Source organism: Mesoplodon densirostris, chromosome 3, assembly GCF_025265405.1.
Source record: "Mesoplodon densirostris isolate mMesDen1 chromosome 3, mMesDen1 primary haplotype, whole genome shotgun sequence".
NCBI classification, from domain to species: domain Eukaryota; kingdom Metazoa; phylum Chordata; class Mammalia; order Artiodactyla; family Ziphiidae; genus Mesoplodon; species Mesoplodon densirostris.
Genome location: NC_082663.1, coordinates 105,402,685 through 105,424,453, shown reverse-complemented (window position 1 = coordinate 105,424,453; position 21,769 = coordinate 105,402,685).

The window sequence follows — 21,769 nt, the reverse complement described above, 5'->3', positions numbered from 1 at the left end:
GTTAATGATTATCTCCTCTCTTGGGATTATTTTCAGCCTAAAGGTGACTTGTAAAACTACAGTGGCCTCATCAGCAGAAATGAAATGGGACTATCTATCTAGGAGTTGAGCAGCCTCATGGCGGACGTATCTTGGGATAGTGAGGCATTTGGGAGGCCTTCCCTTCTAATCATACAGGGTATTTACCTTCCACCTGTTAGTAAGATTAGTGTGTACAAGCATTCGTGTTCACCGGACAGAGAATGTCTCTCTCCTCTTACATGATGACTCAGTGCAATTGAAATGCTTTAGCCTAAGATTGAAATAACCCAGGAAAGGCTGATTCCTATCACGTTAACTTCTAAATGCCTCAGCTGTTCCAAGTTTCTAGAAAGAAAAAGCCAGCCCAACTTCTTCATGTTTCAATCTGGCACCTTTTTAAGAGGCTGTGAACAGGTAGGGAAGGCCTGCGGGTGAACCCCTCTGACAGGGGGAGCTGGGAATTGTCATCCCTGTCTTCACAAGGCTTTGCTTTTGAGAAGCAAATACTCAAGTAATGTGATGGGGCTTCAGTTAGAAATACCAACCACAGCTATAGAAATTCTGTGTGCTGAAGGGTTCATGCTGATGCTGTGAGCATTAGAAGGAGGAATTACTCAGAAAAGTGGATTCCCCCAAAAGACTGTGCTGTTACCTATGCCAGGACCCTGACTCGGGCCTTTAGGTGTCTGTTCTATCCAGCCATGACTGGAGAGCATGAAGAGAAATTCAGAAATTAATTCAGTCTTTCCTTGGTTCTACCAGATGCCATGATTGTCTGTGTAATGTTTCTCCAGGTTAAAAGAAAAAATCAACCAAAAAAATGTTTTTGTGGTATTTTCTTTCTCTGGTGAGTCCTCATTTTCCATTTTCATCATCTCCTCACCCTCTCTCTTTCATCACTCCTGTCTTTAAGAAAGAAAGTCATTTCCCTTTTTGCCAAGTTTACCCTTTTTTGCTCTCTTACTCCCCTCCTCCCTTTCCACCTCCTTGGGGCCCTTCCCCTCAGGTTTATGTTGCCACCTCTATCGTCTTTAATGCTGCCTTCCCTTCTCACATAAACACGATCAGCTAAAAAATATCTCAAGTGCTCAACCATCTTAGCCCCTAATGCATAATGCTGTCTCCCTCCTTTTCACCATCAAACTTCTTGAGCTCTCTATTGCCCTTGCCCCTTCTTCCTCACCAGGTGCTCAGTCCTTCACGTTTTGAATCCTTGTGTAGAAATCTCAGTCGAAACCCTCACCTTTCCAATGAGAGTGCTTCCTTGAGCGGGGCCTGGTGATTGACAGATTGAATGGCATTTCTCTGAAGGATCTGTCCTTGACGTCTGCCATGTCCCCAACTTTTCCCCCCTTGGAGTCTGAGACTTGTCCCGCTGTAATCTTACCTTTGTGTTTTGAACTATTCTGTCTCTTTTGTGGCTCTTCTCCCTCCTTTTGCCCTCAAACTTAGAGCTTTTTTCCCCCTCAGGTCACTGTTCTCTTTTATCTTTTCTTCAGGTTTCTTCCGTCTTCAGAACTTTAACTGCTACTGTCTACGTTACCACTTCCAAACCTGTATTTCTGTTAGTGAAATAGAAATGTTTCTCCTATATCTCTAACTACCTCCTAATGACCTTCAGGTAACTCCACCTAGATGTCTTTGTCTGTCTTCATCTTAATCTGAAACCTAAACCCCTGTCCTCCCCTACACCAGCTTCTTTTTCCGATCCCCCTGTGTCTTTCCAAGTGTGACCTACCACTTGTGCTCAAACCTTGGAGACTCGTTAATTCCTCCTAAATGGTCGGGAATTTGTTACTTCTGCTCTGCAGTTTCTCTTATATACACCTCTTACTTTTTTGTCATCACCATAGTTCAGGTTCTCATTCCTTCTTGTGTTTACTAAAATAACTTCTTGAATCATGTCTCTGATTCTTGGTTCTCTCCTCCAGGGCACTCTATATACTACAGGGGAAACCTATATAGTACAGAATATTTCTCTGTATACTACGGTAGAGATCCTCCTATTCAAAATCATCAGGGATTGGTAGCTTGTGGGTTTGTAAAAAGAACATCATTTAAAACAGGGAATCATGAGTGATGATGGACACATACTTTAAACATTTTCTTTTAACTTATAGCACATAAATGTGCATTAATCTAACACTCTTCTGGGCCAGTGATTCATGTCCTGCGTAATCTTTTCTGCATGAGCATCTCAACTGCATGTTTTCTTTGTTGTTTTTTTTAGAGGAAAAGGAACTTACATTTTTGAAAAAATCTGAAAACAAAATCTTCCTAAATTTTTATATTATCCCACCAGTCATTTACAATTTTTTCACCTACACCTAATTTGAGAACATTAAACAAAACAAAACAAAAAACCCTCAAAAAAAGTACAAATCTCTTTCTTCGGGCACTTTTATTTTATCAGTGTGTTTTAAATAGTAAATAAATGACATAATCATAATAACAAGGGCAACTTGTATAAACTGGTTGACGAGCAAACACAAGTTACTCTTGGTTAGTATACAGTACGGCTGATGGGAGCAGAAGTGCTCAGATATTCTGTCTAGAGAGGAGCCCGTTAGTGATGAGCTGTGCTGGCCATCTGTGTGCGGTGCCAAGAATCAGGACCAGGAAAGATCAGCTACTCTGGGAATTTGGCTATTTGGAGGGCCGCTAGCAGAACATGCATTGTATTGTCAAATTACCTGGAGTGAGATATCTTTGTTTCTGAAATCCTAAAGAATACCACTAACAGTCCATAGAGATACCTGACCTCCTGAGGACCTTACTTTGAGGTGGGAGAGTGTTGCTGGAATAATACCTTATCAATAACTTGGCCATCGGCAGAGATGGCTAATGGTCTGCCATCCAGCTAGGGGTCTTTTCAAAGAGACTTAAAAAAAATTCACATATGCAACAACAACCAAAAAAAGAAAAAAATTCAAAATGAAGACATTTATACACATCTGATTTTAATATAGAATTTCCATAGCAACATATTACTCATTATTTAATGTTCAGTAACTTAGAGACCGATTTGCCCATAAAACAATTGGGTAATGTCAGATCCAGATTATAGGAACCTCATTCATTTATAAAATATTATGATCTTGAGCCTTTCCATCTACCATGAGTTAATGCCTACTCTGGGAATTGATGGCATATTCCCTAATTAGAATCACTTCTGGAGAGCAAAAATAATTTATGAGAAAAAAAATCATAAAAGAAATCAAGTGGATTAAAATATAATTTAGAAAACTCTTTCTGACTTAGAGTTCATCTGTGAAATGATTTGACTGAGTCTCATGCGCTGTGAATAGTGGCATTGCCCAAACCCAGAATCATTCCCCTTGAACATTTAAAAATGTATCACTAAGCCCCAAAGCCAGCCAAACACCATCTTGAGATTCTTGAAAAAGTGCTCCCATTCCCAAATCAAACCACTCACTCAGCACATGTTTCCAGAGGTTTATTGACTATTAGACGGATGATGTGAGGTTCAGATTTCATTGACATGCAGAGTGGACTCTGTATATTCTTGTAGAACCCTCAGACCAGGCTCCGAAAAGCTGGCTTGGCCCTTTCCCTTGGACCTGTGTCACTGTGCTGTCACTGGGACTTCGGAAACATTTGACAATGCAGCCCTGAACTCGGGTGCATGGATGACTTGTGTTTCTGAAAGGAAAGGAGGCCAGCATTACTATGTAAGCAGAGGAAGTTGACACGATCTCATTCATGGGCCTTTCTTCTGTTTGTGTCAGGGAATCCGCCTCTGTAGAACAGCAAGCCACACATGGTTGTCTGCTTCATTTTCTTCATTCTTAACCTTTGCCTTCTCCTTGGAATGAAGTGTGAAATACTGCCAAGACTCTGCATTTTCTGTGTATCTCCCTCACAGCAGTCAGGAGGAGCAGGGTTAAAGATGTTTGCACACCCCAAAAATAACTCCAGCACCCAGGGCCAGATCAGAACAGCCACCTACCAATGGGAAGAGGTTCCACACAAAAATGGGTGCAGAGACAAACATGGGTTTCTGTCTTATAGAACATACATGGTAGCAAGCTAGTTAAATGTTGTCTAAATTAATGATTAAAATATCTTGTAAATAATGAAAGTCCTGAAAAGCAAAACTTTTATTTAACAGTACTAATTGCCTTTGAATCAGTTTTTCCCTTTAAAACTGTTTGAATCCAAGCAGCACATAAATTATTGAATAATATTTAAATCCTTGTAAGAATTTAATTTGCCTCATTGTAAATGGTGGTGCTCTATTTTTTTATTCTTTTGGTTGCTGTACATTTTGTAGAATTATGAATAATTCTATAGATAAGATTATTCTGAGAAATGTAGAGATAAAACGTTGGCTATTTGTAGCCAACAATTAAATACACATTCTATGATGCCACACAAGACGTTTAGGAAGGTCTTTATCTCAGTCTCAGTTGTGACCAGAAAACATTTTGTTTTTACTGGTTTACTTAAGAGGAGAATGAAATAGCTCTATTTCTAAATGTATGGTGCTAAGATCAGCTGGTAAACAGTGACTTCATTCAAGGTATTGTATTTCTGAACTTCCTAGTTCTCATTCCCAAGGGAGGAAAAAGAAGGAAACCATACTCTATATAAGCATTTGAGAAGAGAATATAGAGGGCGTTGTTTGATGATCTGTAGATTAGAACTACAGCTCAATGAAATGTCACACATACCTCTGTTTTCCCTTTCCCGATCTTCTTTTTAATGTTCCATCATACAGGAACCAAAGAAGACAAAATCCTTGTGGAACTCATTTTTCACCCTATGCTATGTGACTTTGGCAGCCTCAGGTCTCCCGGGAACCTGCACAGCACTCTATGCCCCCGTGGGGTCTGCCAGGAAAGAAGCCACTCAAGGCCACTTGCTGCTTTCCTCACATCTTATCTTAAAGGCACTGCTAGCTTCCTCCTACAGCTCTGTTTTTAATCTTTTTTTTTTTCCTTTACTCTTTGTTAATTATAACAACATGACAGCATTTTGGAAGACAGAATAGAGGAAAAACCCATTTCCTTTCATAAAATTATCCCAACACAAATTGGTATCATTGTTTTTTATCTATTGTCATCCGATTTCTTCTATATGATTTTTTTTTTACACAGTTTATAATCATGGTGCATGTGTTGGGTCTAATTATTTTACACTCAGCACAGAAACATTGTTGCATGTTCCTACGGTCTTCATCATTATGATTTAAAATAGCTGTATAATAGTTCATGAAGGAGATGGTCCATCATTTAAGGATTCCTCCTATTTTTAAAAAATTTGTTTCTGTTTATTTCCTTTCACATATATGTGTAACTCTATAATAATCCTACCAATTCCTAAAACTTTCTCATTTTTTAAAATGTCCTTGGACTAGAGACCCAGAGGGGGTATACTGGATCAGTGGATATGAACTCTATAGCTCTTAATACACGTGCCAAACTGATCTCCAAAGGGGCTGTGCCAATTTATTCTTATTTTTTTATTTTTTATCATTTGTTTTTTATGGAAGTGGAGTTGATCTACAGTGTTGTGTTAATTTCAGCTGCACAGCACAGTGACTCAGTTATGCATGTATATACATTCTCTTTCATATTCTTTTCCATTATGGTTTACTACAGGATATTGACTATGGTTCCCTGTGCTGTACAGTAGGACCTTGCTGTCCATCCATTCTATATGTAATAGTTTGCATCTGCCAACCCCAGAGTCCTCGTCCCTCCCTTCCCCAGGCAGTGCCAATTTATACTACAGGAATTACGGATGAAAGTTCCAGTTTTGGTGCAGTCTATCTCACACTCTTTATGTCTACTCTATGCTGTAGCCTCAGGAAAGAAACAGACAAGTAGTACTAGTTGGTTCCATGCTCTGTGAAGATAAGAATATTGGTTGCAAGAATCAGCTTCAAGTGAGTATTAGGAGAGAAAATTGACGTCTTTCACTGATAAGGCAAATTGGAGACCACATTATACGTCGATGTTATACTATTTAAATTCTTAGTCTTTATTGTGTTTCTATTGCTTTTTCACATTTTATAAGTATGTGCTATTTTAGTCATAAAGATATTTTGATAAAGTCATATTTTTATAGAAAAGGTATTCAAGTGTGGAAGCATGTGTCAGACTCCAACTCAGCTGATTATATCATTCCCTGCTCAAAAACCTCTCTAGACTCCATTACTTACAAAGTAAATTCTGAGTTCTTTATTGTGACATTTTAAGGCCTTCATTCCCTGGCCCCAAACTTCCTTCCATCCTTATATTTTACTACAAATTCTCTGGGCGCCAGTCAATCAGTGATACTGACATGATCCCCAAATATTCTCCACTGTCCTTGCTCACGTTCTGTCTGGCTCCCTCCCTCTCCCCCTCCTCCTGCTTCATCCTCCCGCTGAAATTCTACTGGGATTTCAAGATGTTGAGAGTCAAGCCCCACCACGATCTTCCCTGATTCCTGGGCAGACTTCTTCTTCCAAATGCCTGTAATTTCTTCCAACTCTGGATCATGGTCTAACTTTTGTTGTCGTTGTTGCTTTTCAAAATTTATTTCAACCAATGATTTACTTCACCTATTGAGCTGTATTTTTGCAGTTCCCCCCCACCAGCTTTATTGTGCTATAATTGACCAATAAAAATTGTATATATTTAAGGTGTACAATATGATGATTTGATAGTCATATACATGGTGAAATGACTACCACATTGAAGCTAATTCACACATCCATCACCTCACATAGTTACCTGGACTGTGGTAAAAGTTTTACTTCTCACTCTTAAAGCATTTTTCATATTCTCTCTCATAGTCAGTGCTTATGAACTTGTCAAATCCCATTAAGTTGTAATATTTTTGAGGAGAGGAAAACTTCATATTCATTTGTTAATTATTCATAATATTTAGCAATGTGTTTTTATACAGTAGACATCTAGTACACATAGAGTATTAATAAATATTTGTTTAATTAAAGTATTACACTGAGCTCAAGAGACCCTCATGAGTGTTACCCACTATTTAATAGCAGCCATCACAATACAGACATAAATCTCAAGAGGAAGTAGCTAGACATCTATGCTCTTACGGTAACTGATGTGAATAATTCTGACCCTCCAGTGTTTTGAGATCCGTAAGTTCTTCCTGAATCATCAAAGATAAAATGATGCTGTTTGGCTCTTTCAGGTTGAAAAGTAACCAATATATATTCAGGTTACTTCAATTAGGGTATTTATTGTGAGGATTCATAAGAAAATAAAGAATGATTAGAAATAATCTCATTTACCACACAGTTAGATGTCCTAGAGAACAAGAATTTTCAGCTCTGTGGCTTCATTTCCTTGTCTCCTCGGCACAGGCCTCTGTTGCTCCCAACTCCTGAATTTTTCCATGGAGGTCAAATAATGGTCAGTCAGCTTCTGTTGGTCTTTGCTGCTACTGCTCTCATTAAGAATGACTTGGTCGCCTTGGTGGTATAAGGGTGAACATAACTGCCTTACAAGAATGACTTTGTCTTTCAAGTGGAAGATTTGAATGGTCAGCCAACCCCACCCTACTAGTGTCCTCCAGCCTTCTGTGGGTCGGACCACAGTCTGCAAGGAGACCACATGCAAGAGCCTATAGACTGGGGTCCTTACCTGTGTCCAGGGAATGTGGCCCAGCCAGCTGTGTTGGGATGACTATGACAACTGTGTAAATTCTGACTCCTTTCTCCATAAGGAATTATATGTGTGATTGACAGAGCATTATCTCTCTTAAATGGGTTTAGTATTTGGACGATAAATTATTTTCTCATTTTGTAAAGTTGATAACCCATATGTTATATGTAAACTCTATTCACTTGAATTTTATGTTAGAACATTTTCTAATTATGATATTTTACTTAATTATTGCTAACTTTATGAGGCACTTACCATTGCAAATACACCTCCTCTTCACAAATACTCTGTGAATAAGCTGTTTTTATCCCCATTTCACAGATAAAGAAACTAAGGCTCAGAAAGGTGTATTAACTTGTCTAAAGTCTCATCATTGAATCATTGAACCAGAATGTGAACCCAAGTCGGTCAGATCTCAAAGCCTGTACATGCACCATGCTCAAGCATGGACAATGTAGAGTTTGTATTATTTAACCACCATTTTTCTCTTTAAAAAAAAAAAAGTAGAAAACATATCAGGGTTTTATGTAAGTATTAACTTCTTCACATTTCAGAGTGCATTTGGATATTTTGCAAGTGAAATCAAGAGTGGTGAGGCTGAAGAAGCACAAACTGAACTTCCGCTTTGTCAATATTTCTGCCCGTTCCACTGTGAAAGTCTCTCCCGTAACCCTTCCATGTCTATTCTCAAATATTAGGAAATGACCCAGAACACCTCATCAATGAAAAAGAATATGCACCATGCTGTGACAGCTTTATACTAAAGGGCTTTCAAGAGGGAGTTAAATGAGTGGTGAAGCAACCTTGTTCCCGTTTAAATAGCTTTCCCAAGCACAGCTCTCAGCTCAGGCATTACTGTTGCTTTTATAAATAATACAAAACAATTGAAACAGTGGACTTAAATTTACTAAACTTAAATCATTTTGCAGAGGGAAAATAACAAACAAACCAGGACCCAATTTCTTTTTCTTTCTTTTTCTTCTTTAGAAGCTGAACTGGGTTCCTCCCCATGGCATTTTCTAATTCAATGATAATTTTAAAACTCTCTCCAGTTTCATCTACAATGCTATATTCCTATACCTAGGATTCCAGGTTTCTCTCTCCTGTTTCTTGGGATTTGCAAAGCAGCAAAATCAGCCAGTTTACGTTTAAGATGTTTTAATTCTTTTCTCAGACTCTTGCCAGTGTACTTAACGCAGAATGATTAAAAGCTGTGTGTTCTGTTAGAACTGTTATGGTGTTTAAACAAGGAAGTCTGTGTTTGTTTAAGAGAATGGGAAAATGGTTATCTTGACAGATTAGACTGAAAAAACAGGACAGCCACAGTCTAGCACAGATGTCCACATTTGCCACTTGGCTGGCTTTTTGAGGTATTCTAAACAAAACTGGCTTGTGTGCTGGTGCCTGAGCTCTGCTTGACACCTGACTGAGGAATGCAATTAAGAACCACTGCCAGGGCCTGGGTGTCTCTGTGGGCACATGTTCCCAGGTTTGAAATTTCTCAGAGTCTGTTTAACTGTGTCATAATTAAACTAATGGAACACAAGAGGAATTTCTCTAACTGGCTTAAAGACTCCGTTGCAATGTGATTTCATCTCACATCACACGCAGTTCCTGGGGCTTCGCTGCAAAGTCAAAAGGCAGCTGAGCAGAAACTGCGGGGTGACCAGTTCATCAATCTCTTACAAACGTGATCTTTAACTGGATGAAACATTAGGGGCAGCTGTGGTTAAGTGGCAATAGCACGGGATGAAAATTCAGGAAGCCTGATTCAAGCCCTAACTCTCCCACTTACTAGCTGTTTGATCTTGGTCAAGTCCTCGTTTACCTCATTTAGGATCACGCAGCTGCTGTTGATGAGACTGATGACGGCAGCCCACGTTTATTGAGCCCGTCCTCCATGCCAGGCACTGCTGCGGGCTTGACAGAGTGTACCTCGTCTGCTCCTCCAAAGGGCCCGATAAGGTGGGTACAGTTAGCTGTGCTGTTTCCTGGGGTATCTCAGAAAATCTAAGAGCTCGGCGCAGAGTCAGTTAGTCACGCGAGCTGGGATGTTTGAACCCAGGTCCGGCTAGTATTGGGTTTCGGCTTCCTCAGGCAACGTGATCTTCAAGGTAACTTCTAGCTGTGAAATTAACAATTGTGAAAGCTGAACACATCGACATGGCTTTAACTGTGTCTACAAATATATTTTTAAAAAACCGAGACAGCCTTGGTTGGTTATAATCATGGGTATGTGTAGGTATCTGCGTCTGTTGCCTGGTTGCATAGTTTGCCTTAGATATTAATGTAAAATTCTTTTATCATAAATTTTATGAAAATCTAGGGCTCTTATTAAGTAGTAGTTGCTAAATCAGATCTTGGGGGCATGAAACTCTGGCATGTGTGATTCTGACTTTTTACTGAAGAGGAATTTCAAAATAGAGGAATTTCAAAATATAGGACTTTGGGATATACTTGTTATGTTATATAAGCAACTGCCGATTTAACTCTTTGTTGTGTTTTTTACTATTAATAAGTACTTTATTTTATAATATGGGTGATATTTGAGTGCAGTCAATCTGAATTAAAATTTATTGTAATGGAGCTTTATTAGTAACAAAGGAATTTTCCATTGCCCTATTTTAAATAAATAAGATTTTGATTGATTCTTAACATATTCACATGTGGTATGTGAATATATTTTCCAAGAGTCGTGAGTACACAGTGGTTTTTTGAAAATATAAAATGCAAAATGTCAAAGCAGCTGGCGGCAGTCCACTTCTGCTTTGGCTATTTTGTCAATGTCAGTGGGATTACCTGTCAGGACTTTGGGAGGCCAGACAGAATTCCGACCATGGGTTCTACTGGCCTTATTCTTAGAGAACACCTAGAGTCTTTAAAAAATTTTTTTTTTATTTTTGGCTGCGTTGGGTCTTCGTTGTGGTGCACGGGCTTCTCATGGCAGTGGCTTCTCTTGTTGCGGCAGGAGCTCTAGGTGTGTGGGCTTCAGTAGTTGTGGCTCACGAGCTCTAGAAACAGGCTCAGCAGTTGCGGTGCATGGGCTTAGTTGCTTCCCGGACCAGGGCTCTTCCCGGACCAGGGCTCGAACCTGTGTCCCGTGCATTGGCAGGTGGATTCTTAACCACTGCACCACCAGGGAAGTCCCCACCTGGAATCTTTAATGTAAAATGTAAGAGGTTGCTTTGAAGAATTAAGTCTGTACCAATTTCGATACATCTGAACATAGTTATTAGGTAATCAAAGTGTTAAAGAATCAACTTCTGTGTGATTGTTTAAGTGATTTATGGTATTGTGTCTTAGCTCCTATAATCTTGACCCGACAACAATCAGCCTAGATGTCTTCATTCCTAACCTTCCTGCCATAATCCTCTTCCTTTACTTCTTGACCTAACCCTGTTCCCTTGTAGATGTCATTAGTAACGTTTGGAACAATCTTTCACTCTATCTCTGTTTTTTTTTTTTTTTTTTTTCTCCTAACAATTCTGTTTAGAAGAAATCTCTTGGAATTCTGCCCTCGACCATCAGTCTCTCCTGGATCTTTATCAAATGATAATAGGACTTAACCAATGCACTATTTTGTTTATCACAAAAATAAGAGCCTGCTTCTCCCCAGATAGGGATCTATTGTTTTATCTTATCCCTTAGTAAGAATTGAAAGATCAGGGTCACTTGCTTATCCCCATGCTGATAGAGTGCCTGGCAATTAATATTAACAGATCACAAGGGAATTTCATTATAATTATTTCTTAGGTACATTCCTGGTAGTGCGTCATATAATTTCACTGGTTTGATTTCTCCTGGAATTCCTAAGATCAGGAATTTAGATTAGTTTCTGCTAACATTTAAGAGCAAGTTGTGGCTGTCGTCTCTGTTTTCTGCATAGCTCAAAGATAAAGAGAAATAACGCCGAGCTTGGATAAGTTGAATCACGTTTAGGAAAAGTGAGGTCCAAGTCTTTGGATGCTGTTGGGTCTAGAATGAGTCATATGACCTGCCCCTTCCACTGAGTGTCTTTTCTTGGGAGAAAACAGGGTAATGATCTGAAGCAAGCTGCACAAAGACCATCTGTGAGGCAAGGGTGTGGGAGGCTTGTCTTGGTACTGGAGGTGATTCATGGAGGACCTTCATGTTTGTGAAGCTTCATGTTTGTGAAACTTCATGTTTGTGAAGCTCAGGTGGTTTTTTCTTCAGGCTCAGCATCCAGACCATCTCCTTTCTGGTCCCCACCTCCCCCCCAGGACTAGTGCTAATTTGCCCACTTTTGAGCCACTGATTGTGTTCACAACTCCAGACCAAAGGCAATCACCAGGGTTTGGAGATAAAGGATTTTAGCAGGAGTGGCTTTTAGAGCAGATTTTCCCACAATTGACTCATTTGTGGATCCACCTTTCCAAAATTTGCTAAATCTTAAAAAAAAAAGCTGCTGACTTACCTTTTTATTAACCTAAATCTCTTATAAAAAGGAAACAGGATATCACATGCCAAAAACAGAAGACTCAACACAAAAACTGTGAAGACAAAACAGTTTTCAGACTCTCAAGTCTAAAAAGGATCTGAGCTTGAAGCCTGGTCTTTTTCTTAAAAAGGAGATGTTAGTTTTAGGGAGGTGAGAAGGGTACTCTGCTGCCAAAATAAATTTTTTTCCTCAATTTCTTTGGAAGGGTTGAGAAAGAATTGAAAATAGAATAACTTTATCACTCTGTGAGTTAAGTGTTATTTAATGCTGTGTTTGTGAACTATTTCATCTTACACACCTTCTCTAGGATGAGTCCTACACGTTGAGAAACATTGTTTTTATACCTTGTCTGGACCAGCTAGTACCTGGCAGTGGATTCAAGGGGTCAACATGGGTTTATTGAATGTCTATCATGTGTAGCACTTATGCAAGGCACTATGGGGAATAGAAATAAAACAGAAAAATCTGAATTAGAGTTAGAAAACATATATGTGTATGTGTGCATGCATATTTATATTTAGGATTAGAAGATATCAATACAGTATATGTATATATATATGTGTGTGTGCATATTTGTTTTTAATAATTTGATATTTGAGACTAGGACTAAATTACATATGAACAAGTGTGATAAAATACTGAAAATACTCCCATTTAGTTGGTGAATGACCTCAGAGTGTCCCTTCCACCCTAGATGTCCCCTCAGAGTCAGCAACAAAAGGCAGGATAGAGGCCTCTAGACCCGCTCCAGCACTTTAGCCTGTGTCCATTCTGTATAGTTGGTACCTTGCCATAAAGATGGCTTACTATTTTGAATATCCTCTCTGTGTATTGGACTTTTGGGGCATTGTATTGTATCCACACACCTAGCATGGAGACTGCCATATAGTAGTGATCAATAAATAGTTAAATGTTTAATCAAAAAATTAATTACTAGGGATTCAGGTGGGGGAGGTTAATAGACCACGTTTCTTGAAGCAAGTAAGATTTCAGCCAAGTTTTAAAAATCTTAACTGTGATTTTTTTTAAGTATGGAAGAAATCAATGCACATCATTGAATTTTCTGAAAATTCCAAAAAGCATAAAGAAGAAAATAATCAACTATAATCCTTCCATCCAAAGAGGACCACAGTCAACATTTTTATTTGTTTTCCTTAGGAATTTTCTATGTATGTATTCAGTCCTGTGTATGTGGTGTGTGTGTGCGTGCACACATGCATGGCCGGGCAGATATTTTAACATGTCAGTGTGGGCTTTCTGTCGTTCCTGATGGAATCAAAGATGATTCCATGTTTGGCTCCTGGCCTCAATGTGCTAATCGGGTTAGTGGGAGAAGAGAATGGGGAGGAGCCCAGGGCAGCTGTGTGGGTTTACATGAGGGAGGACACTGAGTTACACTGTAAGCAGTCTGGAACCCAGAGTGGGGGGTCTGAAAGTGAGAAAAAGTTGAGGGAGGTAAAAGTGAGAAGAGGGGCCTGAAACAACGTAGCATTGGCTGAAATGTGAGGAAGAAGGGAGATAACGGGGCAGTAGTTATCATGCCGACACTTGGGAGGTAGGGCCATGAAGAAAAAATTGAGGATGTTTTCTTATATGTCATGGAATATAATCAATCCTCCTTTTGTCTCCCCTTCAAGATACTGTCAATAAAGACGCATCATTTCAAGGCCTTTGTGGGAGTGGATGTGTAGTTTTGGATAGAAGTCTGTGCTGAGATGGGCTTTAAGTTGGGAATAAGAAGGACCAGTTTGTTTAGACTCTGTGTGTGTGTGTGTGTGTGTAGTCTGAAAGAGGGATGTGGTGGTGATAATAGTTTAAAATGGTTTGATGTGGTTTCTTTTGTCTTTCTAAGCACTTGACCTTAGTCTTAACTCTGTCCAAGGTATCCACCTGTCCATCTACCATGAAAGCAGACAGGAAAAGATGAGATAGTACTCAACTTCTGATCTTCAAAAATAGGATTTGCAACAAGTCAGTAGCCTTGAAAACCAGGGTATTGCTTTGAGAAAGAAATGTCTAAATCCTTTGTCTCCTTACTTGAGTATATCAAAGTCCACACTTAATCAGCTAGATCAGAAAAATTGTCTAATGGAGGACCAGACCATAAAACCATGACTCTCTTCCATCCCCAGATTGTTTAGGGGAAAGAAGGAAAGAGAAGTAGAGGAGAGGTCAGATGTGTGCCCTGAAGTGGGTTAGAAAAGTGAGGCTCACAGCAGCAGAGTTCTTGCCCAACCCTGGCCTTCTGATGTCTGCTGGGTGTGTGGGAGGAGGCTACCAGGCTGGCTACTGCAGATCAGAGGTGAAGTCACAACAAAATTACCGCCGTGCCCAGACAGTCTGCTCAGGCAGAGAGGCGTCCTAAAGTGCATCTCTTGGGAGCTGTCCTTGGTTCCCGTATGGCAAAGCAGGACCCAGAAGTAATTCAGCGTGACTGTGGAGACTGTCAAATGGGCTTACCACAGTGATGGCAGGCTGTCTCTGTCACACAAGATTGAGAGCTCAAGTTGGGGCTCAGTGAGAATTGTAAGACCTGAGAGGGATCTAGATTGCCAGACTTGTCTAAGCTTTGAGAGACCAGTGACCAGCTCCACCAGCTGCAGATAGATGCTATGATGGCATTGGCGCTAGTAGCATCCAGGTGGTGAGGTCATTGCTCCAGAGGCAAGGAAGGCCAAGGAGCTGGAAGAACATGCCTTATCCCTTCTGCCCTGAGGTCAGTGAGCCTCCCCCTCCCCCATATTCCTACAACCACTTCTAATTTCTGCAGAGAAGCAGAGGGAGTAGGAGGATATTTGAAAGATTAGCATTTTATCCAATAACACTTTAAGAAGGAGTTTGATTTATAAGATCAAAGTAAATGTTAAATCTGACAGTTAATTTAGTTAATGTTTTCTTAACCAACGACATCTGGGTGCTAGAGAGGAGGAACAGAGCATCCATAGACAAAAGAAAGAAATTATATACTTTCTCTACATATTCAAGCTGTTATTTAAAATTACTTAAATGCACAAACACACACACTCAATTAAAATCATCACACTGGGTATAGGGCTGTTCCTGTCAAAGTTCATTTGTTGGCAAGGATCAGAAACCCCCTGAGGCTAACTCAGGCAGCTCGGGGTAAGGGATAATTGAAGGATTTCAGACAGGCCCCAGGGGAAATAGAATGGGAAATTCAAGATCCTTGAATCACTTATCACTGCTCAGAGATCACGTGATCTCTCTCATTCCTGCTTCTCTTTGCTTATTAAGCTTGTACTTGGTACAGCATGGCAGCCATCCCCAAATCTTTATCAAAACCATTTATTTAGAAGTCTTTCATCAACTGATGACTTCATTCTGGGCCTCTGAGCTCAAATTCCAATGAGACGCTTTTAACATTAAGTAACTAGAAATGGATCATAGATCTAAAGGTAAAATATAAAACTATGAAACTTTTAGAAAAAAACATACGATAAAATCTTTGTGATCTTAGGTTAGGCAGAGTTTTTAGGTATGACACCAAAAGCATAATCCATAAAAGAAAACAAATGGATAAATTGGGACTTCATCAATATTAAAAATGTTTGCTGTGCAAGACACTGTTAAGAGAATGAAAAGACAAGTCACACACTGGGAGAAAATATTTGCAAAACACATACCTACAAACACTTGTACTGAGAATATATAAAAAATTCTTATAACTGAATAATAAGAAAACCAACAACCTAATTAAAATATGGGCAAAGTTTTGAAGATACTTTACCAAGTAGTACATACAGATGACAAACAAACACATGAAAAGCTGCTCAGCATTATTAATTATTAGAGAAACGTAAATCAAAACCACAGTGAGATATATCATTACATACCTATTAGAATGGTTAAAAAAAAAACTGGCAAAGATTTAGAGCAACTGGAACTTTCATATGTTGCCACTGGGATGCAAAATGGTACAGCTATTTTGGAAAATAGTTTGTCAGTTTCTTATAAAGTTAAATATATATTTCCCATATGAAGCAGAAATTCTCATTCTACCTGTTTACCCAAGTGAAATGAAAGAGACTTCTACAAAACTTTTATAGCAGCTTTATTCATAATTTCCTCAAACTGGAAACAACCCAAATGTCCCTCAACTTGGAATGCATAAGCAAATTGTGGTACATGCATACAATGGAATACTACTTACTTAGTAATAAAAGTATACTTGTTTATATGTGCAACAAGAGGAATGAATCTAGAATGCATTATGCTAAGTAAAAAAGCCAGATTCAAAAGGTGACATACTACATGATTCCATTTATATAGTATTCTCAGAAAGGCAAAATTATAGGAATGAAGAACATATCCATGATTGCTGGGAGTTAGTGGTGACACTATTTGGCTACCAAGAGGTAGTGTAAGAGAATTTTTTAGGGTCAGTGGGTATGATGAAAATGTTCCATATCCTGATTATGGTGGTAGTGACATGGCTGTTTGCATTTGTCAAAATTTATAGAATTGTACACTAAAACGAATGTAAATTTACATACTAAATGGTATGTAAATTTTAAAACTTTTAAAAAGGAAGTAGAAAAAATATTCCAGTGAGAGAATATAATTGACTCCCTTAGATCAGATTCTAACCTTGGGCCAATCATTGATGATCCATCAGCAAGCAGAGCTCTAAGCTGTTTCTCCAGGTTTGATGGGGCAGTAACAAGGGGGTGGAAAATTGGACTGGTTTGCAAATGAACAGATTTGTCAGGAAATAGTTTTGCATTGTGATATCATTGAACAACATTATTTAATGAGCATTTCCCCAAGTCATTGAAATTGTTCTGTGTGCATCGGTTGAAAATATTGCTAGATTCATTCTACACAGGGCTGTCCCTGATGAGTTTTAAAGAAGAATTTGAAAATAACTAGATAAAGAAGGCAAAGAAGCAGGAAAAGGTTTAAGTGTCATCTGGTCTCAGAAGTGTCAGAATCAGGATCCACTCAGACAAGAACTTCTTTTGGAGAACACATTTTAAATATAACTTGAGCTAAGCAGTTTATATGTCATAAAAATATATATTAAGATTCAAACTTCCAGATGCCAAGGAGGGATGTTAGGGATGTTTACTCGCTTGTTAGGGAGTAAAACTAACACACAGGAAAATGATAGAAGTATTCCTATTTTCTGCTTTCTGTTTCTTATAGTCTCTGTAAAGTTATATTACATCAAGTATAAAAGTGGCCCTACTGAAAGAATAAATCTTTGAAGTATCAAGATCTATAAATCTTATTTGAAATTTGCAAACTTAGCTCAGGTAATCTCTACCTTTTTGGTACAAGGCAGACGTTATATTTTACTATTCCATATAGTTTTGGAATTCTTCCTTGATTTTTCACAATTATCTTTGTGCAATTGCTGAGCATCTTGAAAAATACTTAAAAATCAGCATAACTAGATATTCGGTACAAGCAGCAAAGCATCACCAATTAAGCCCAGAGCTGCTAGTTGATATTTAGGGATATCAAGTCACATTTTCTACACTCTGAAAAATTGCCCAAACTTTGGTTCACAACATTAATATGGCTGAATCAATATTATATCAGAAATCAGAATTAACATGCTCCCTGGCTACTCCTCCCAGGCAAAGAGCCACATAACTAATGTCACTAGGCTTAATTAAATCTCTTCTAGGAATATTTCTAGGTTAAGACTGAGGATAGTGGCAAGATTGTATGTGTGTGGTAGTGATAGGAGTGTTTGGGGGGCAGGTAGGGGGGTTGGATAATAGCTCAATCTCTTTTTATGAGGCCCTTAGAGAGGCAAATATTAGAATGTTCTCATACTCCATTTTCTGATGAGCAAATACAGTAATCATCCAGGAGGGTCTTTAAAAGAAAAATAAGGAGACTTTCAGTAATTTCCTCTTGTTAGATGTTGCACAACAGAAATGTATCCATGGAAGATGAAAGGCCAACTCATGAAGATAAAATAGAATGACTTGAGGTGATTCAGGGAGAAGGCAACATAGCCATTGTTTGTAAATGAAAGTTAATGATACCTTTGCACCAGCTGCAATTTTTCAGCCTGAATATTTTGATGAATTATAGCTAGGCTGTATCATAATTTGTGACCTATATATAAAAGAGTCAAAGTGAAGTAGTTATCTGCATTTTATTGTCACAAGAGATTTTTTTCCCCTGAGTAGAGCCCTCCCCTGCACCCTGCCAAGAAATCACTAGACTTTGAATTATGGTTCCCCCAGAGACCATGATAACATTGACCAGCCACAAAGCAAATAAAGAGAAAGAGAGATAGCCTCATCCACCAGAGGACAGACAGCAGAAGCAAGAAGAACTACAATCCTGCAGCCTGTGGAACAAAAACCACATTCACAGAAAGATGGACAAGATGAAAAGGCAGAGGGCTATGTACCAGATGAAGGAACAAGATAAAACCCCAGAAAAACAACTAAATGAAGTGGAGATAGGCAACTTTCCAGAAAAAGAATTCAGAATAATGATAGTGAAGATGATCCAGGACCTCGGAAAAACAATGGAGGCAAAGATCGAGAAGATGCAAGAAATGTTTAACAAAGACCTAGAAGAATTAAAGATCAAACAAACAGAGATGAACAATACAATAACTGAAATGAAAAATACACTAGAAGGAATCAATAGCAGAATAACTGAGGCAGAAGAATGGATAAGTGACGTGAAAGACCGAATGGTGGAATCCACTGCCACGGAACAGAATAAAGAAAAAAGAATGAAAAGAAATGAAGACAGCCTAAGAGACCTATGGGACAACATTAAAAGCAACAACATTCGCATTATAGGGGTCCCAGAAGGAGAAGAGAAAGAGAAAGGACCCGAGAAAATATTTGAAGAGATTATAGTCGAAAACTTCCCTAACATGGGAAAGGAAATAGCCACCCAAGTCCAGGAAGCGCAGCGAGTCCCATACAAGATAAACCCAAGGAGAAACACGCCAAGACACATAGTAATCAAATTGGCAAAAATTAAAGACAAAGAAAAATTATTGAAAGCAGCGAGGGAAAAATGACAAATAACATACAAGGGAACTCCCATAAGGTTAACAGCTGATTTCTCAGCAGAAACTGTACAGGCCAGAAGGGAGTGGCATGATATACTTAAAGTGATGAAAGGGAAGAACCTACAACAAAGATTACTCTACCTGGCAAGGACCTCATTAAGATTCGATGGAGAAATCAAAAGCTTTAACAGACAAGCAAAAGCTAAGAGAATTCAGCACCACCAAACCAGCTCTACAACAAATGCTAAAGGAACTTCTCTAGGTAGGAAACACAAGAGAAGAAAAGGAACTACAAAAACAAACCCAAAACAATTAAGAAAATGGTCATAGGAACATACATATCAATAATTACCTTAAATGTGAATGGATTAAATGCTCCAACAAAAGACACAGGCTTGCTGAATGGATACAAAAACAAGACCCATATATATGCTCTCTACAAGAGACCCACTTCAGACCTAGCAATGCATACAGACTGAAAGTGAGGAGATGGAAAAAGATATTCTATGCAAATTGAAATCAAAAGAAAGCTGGAGTAGCAATACTCATATCAGATAAAATAGACTTTAAAATAAAGAATGTTACAAGAGACAAGGAAGGACACTACATAATGATCAAGGGATCAATCCAAGAAGAAGATATAACAATTATAAATATATATGCACCCAACATAGGAGCACCACAATACATAAGGCAACTGCTAAAGGCTATAAAAGAGGAAATAGACAATAACACCATAATAGTGGGGGACTTTAATACCTCACTTACACCAATGGACAGATCACCCAAAATGAAAATAAATAAGGAAATAGAAGCTTTAAATGACCCAATAGACCAGATAGATTTAATTGATATTTATAGGACATTCCATCCAAAAACAGCAGATTACACTTTCTTCTAAAGTACGCACAGAACATTCTCCAGGATAGATCACATCTTGGTTCACAAATCAAGCCTCAGTAAATTTAAGAAAATTGAAATATCAAGCATCTTTTCTGACCACAATGCTATGAGATTAGAAATGAATTATAGGGGAAAAAATGTAAAAACACAAACACATGGAGGCTAAACACTACGTTACTAAATAACCAAGAGATCACTGAAGAAATCAAAGAAGAAATAAAAAAAAATACATAGAGACAAATGACAATGAAAACATGACAACCCAAAACCTATGGGCTCAGCAAAAGCAGTTCTAAGAAGGAAGTTTATAGCAATACAGTCTTAGCTCAAGAAACAAGAAAAATCTCAAACAATCTAACCCTACACTTAAAACAACTAGAGAAAGAAGAACAAAGAATACCCAAAGTTAGCAGAAGGAAAGAAATCATAAAGATCAGAGCAGAAATAAATGAAATAGAAATGAAGAAAACAATAGCAAAGATCAATAAAACTAAAAGCTGGTTCTTTAAGAAGATAAAATTGATAAACCATTAGCCAGACTCATCAAGAAAAAGAGGGAGAGGACTCAAATCAATAAAATTAGAAATGAAAAAGGTGAAGCTACAACAGACACCGCTGAAATACAAAGCATCCTAAGAGACTACTACAAGCAACTCTATGCCAATAAAATGGACAAACTGGAAGAAATGGACAAATTCTTGGAAAGGTATAACCTTCCAAGACTGAACCAGGAAGAAATAGAAAATATGAACAGACCAATCACAGGTAATGAAATCGAAACTATAATTAAAAATCCTCCAACAAACCAAAGTGCAGGACCAGATGGCTTCACAGGCGAATTCTCAAACATTTAGAGAAGAGCTAACACCGATCCTTCTCAACCTCTTCCAAAATATTGCAGAGGGAGAAACACTCCCAAATTCATTCTACAAAGCCACCATCACCCTGCTACCAAAAGATATCACAAAAAAAGAAAATTATAGACCACTATCACTGATGAACATAGATGCAAAAATCCTGAACAAAATACTAGCAAACATAATCTAACAGTACATTAAAAGTATCATACACCATCACCAAGTGGGATTTATCCCAGGTATGCAAGGATTCTTCAATATACGCAAATCAATCAGTGTGATATACCACATTAACAAATTAAGGAATAAAAACCATATGATCATCTCAATAGATGCAGAGAAAACTTTTGACAAAATATAACACCCATTTATGATAAAAACTCTCCAGAAAATGCACATAGAGGGAAACTGCCTCAACATAATAAAGGCCATATATGACAAACCCACAGCAAGAATTATACTCAATGGTGAAAAACTGAAAGCATTTCCACTAAGATCAGGAACAAGACAAGGATGTCCACTGTTGCCACTCTTATTCAACATAGTTTTGGAAGTCCTAGCCACAGTAATCAGAGAAGAAAAAGAAATGAAAGGAATACAAATTGGAAAAGAAGAAGTAAAACTGTCACTGTTTGCCGATGACATGATACTATACATAGAAAATCCTAAAGTTGCCACCAGAAAACTACTAGAACTAATCAATGAATTTGGTAAGGTTGCAGGATACAAAATTAATGCAGAGAAATCTCTGGCATTCCTATACAACAACAATGAAAAATCAGAAAGGGAAATTAAGGAAACAATCCCATTTACCATTGCAACAAAAAGAATAAAATACCTAGGAATAAACCTGCCTAAGGAGGCG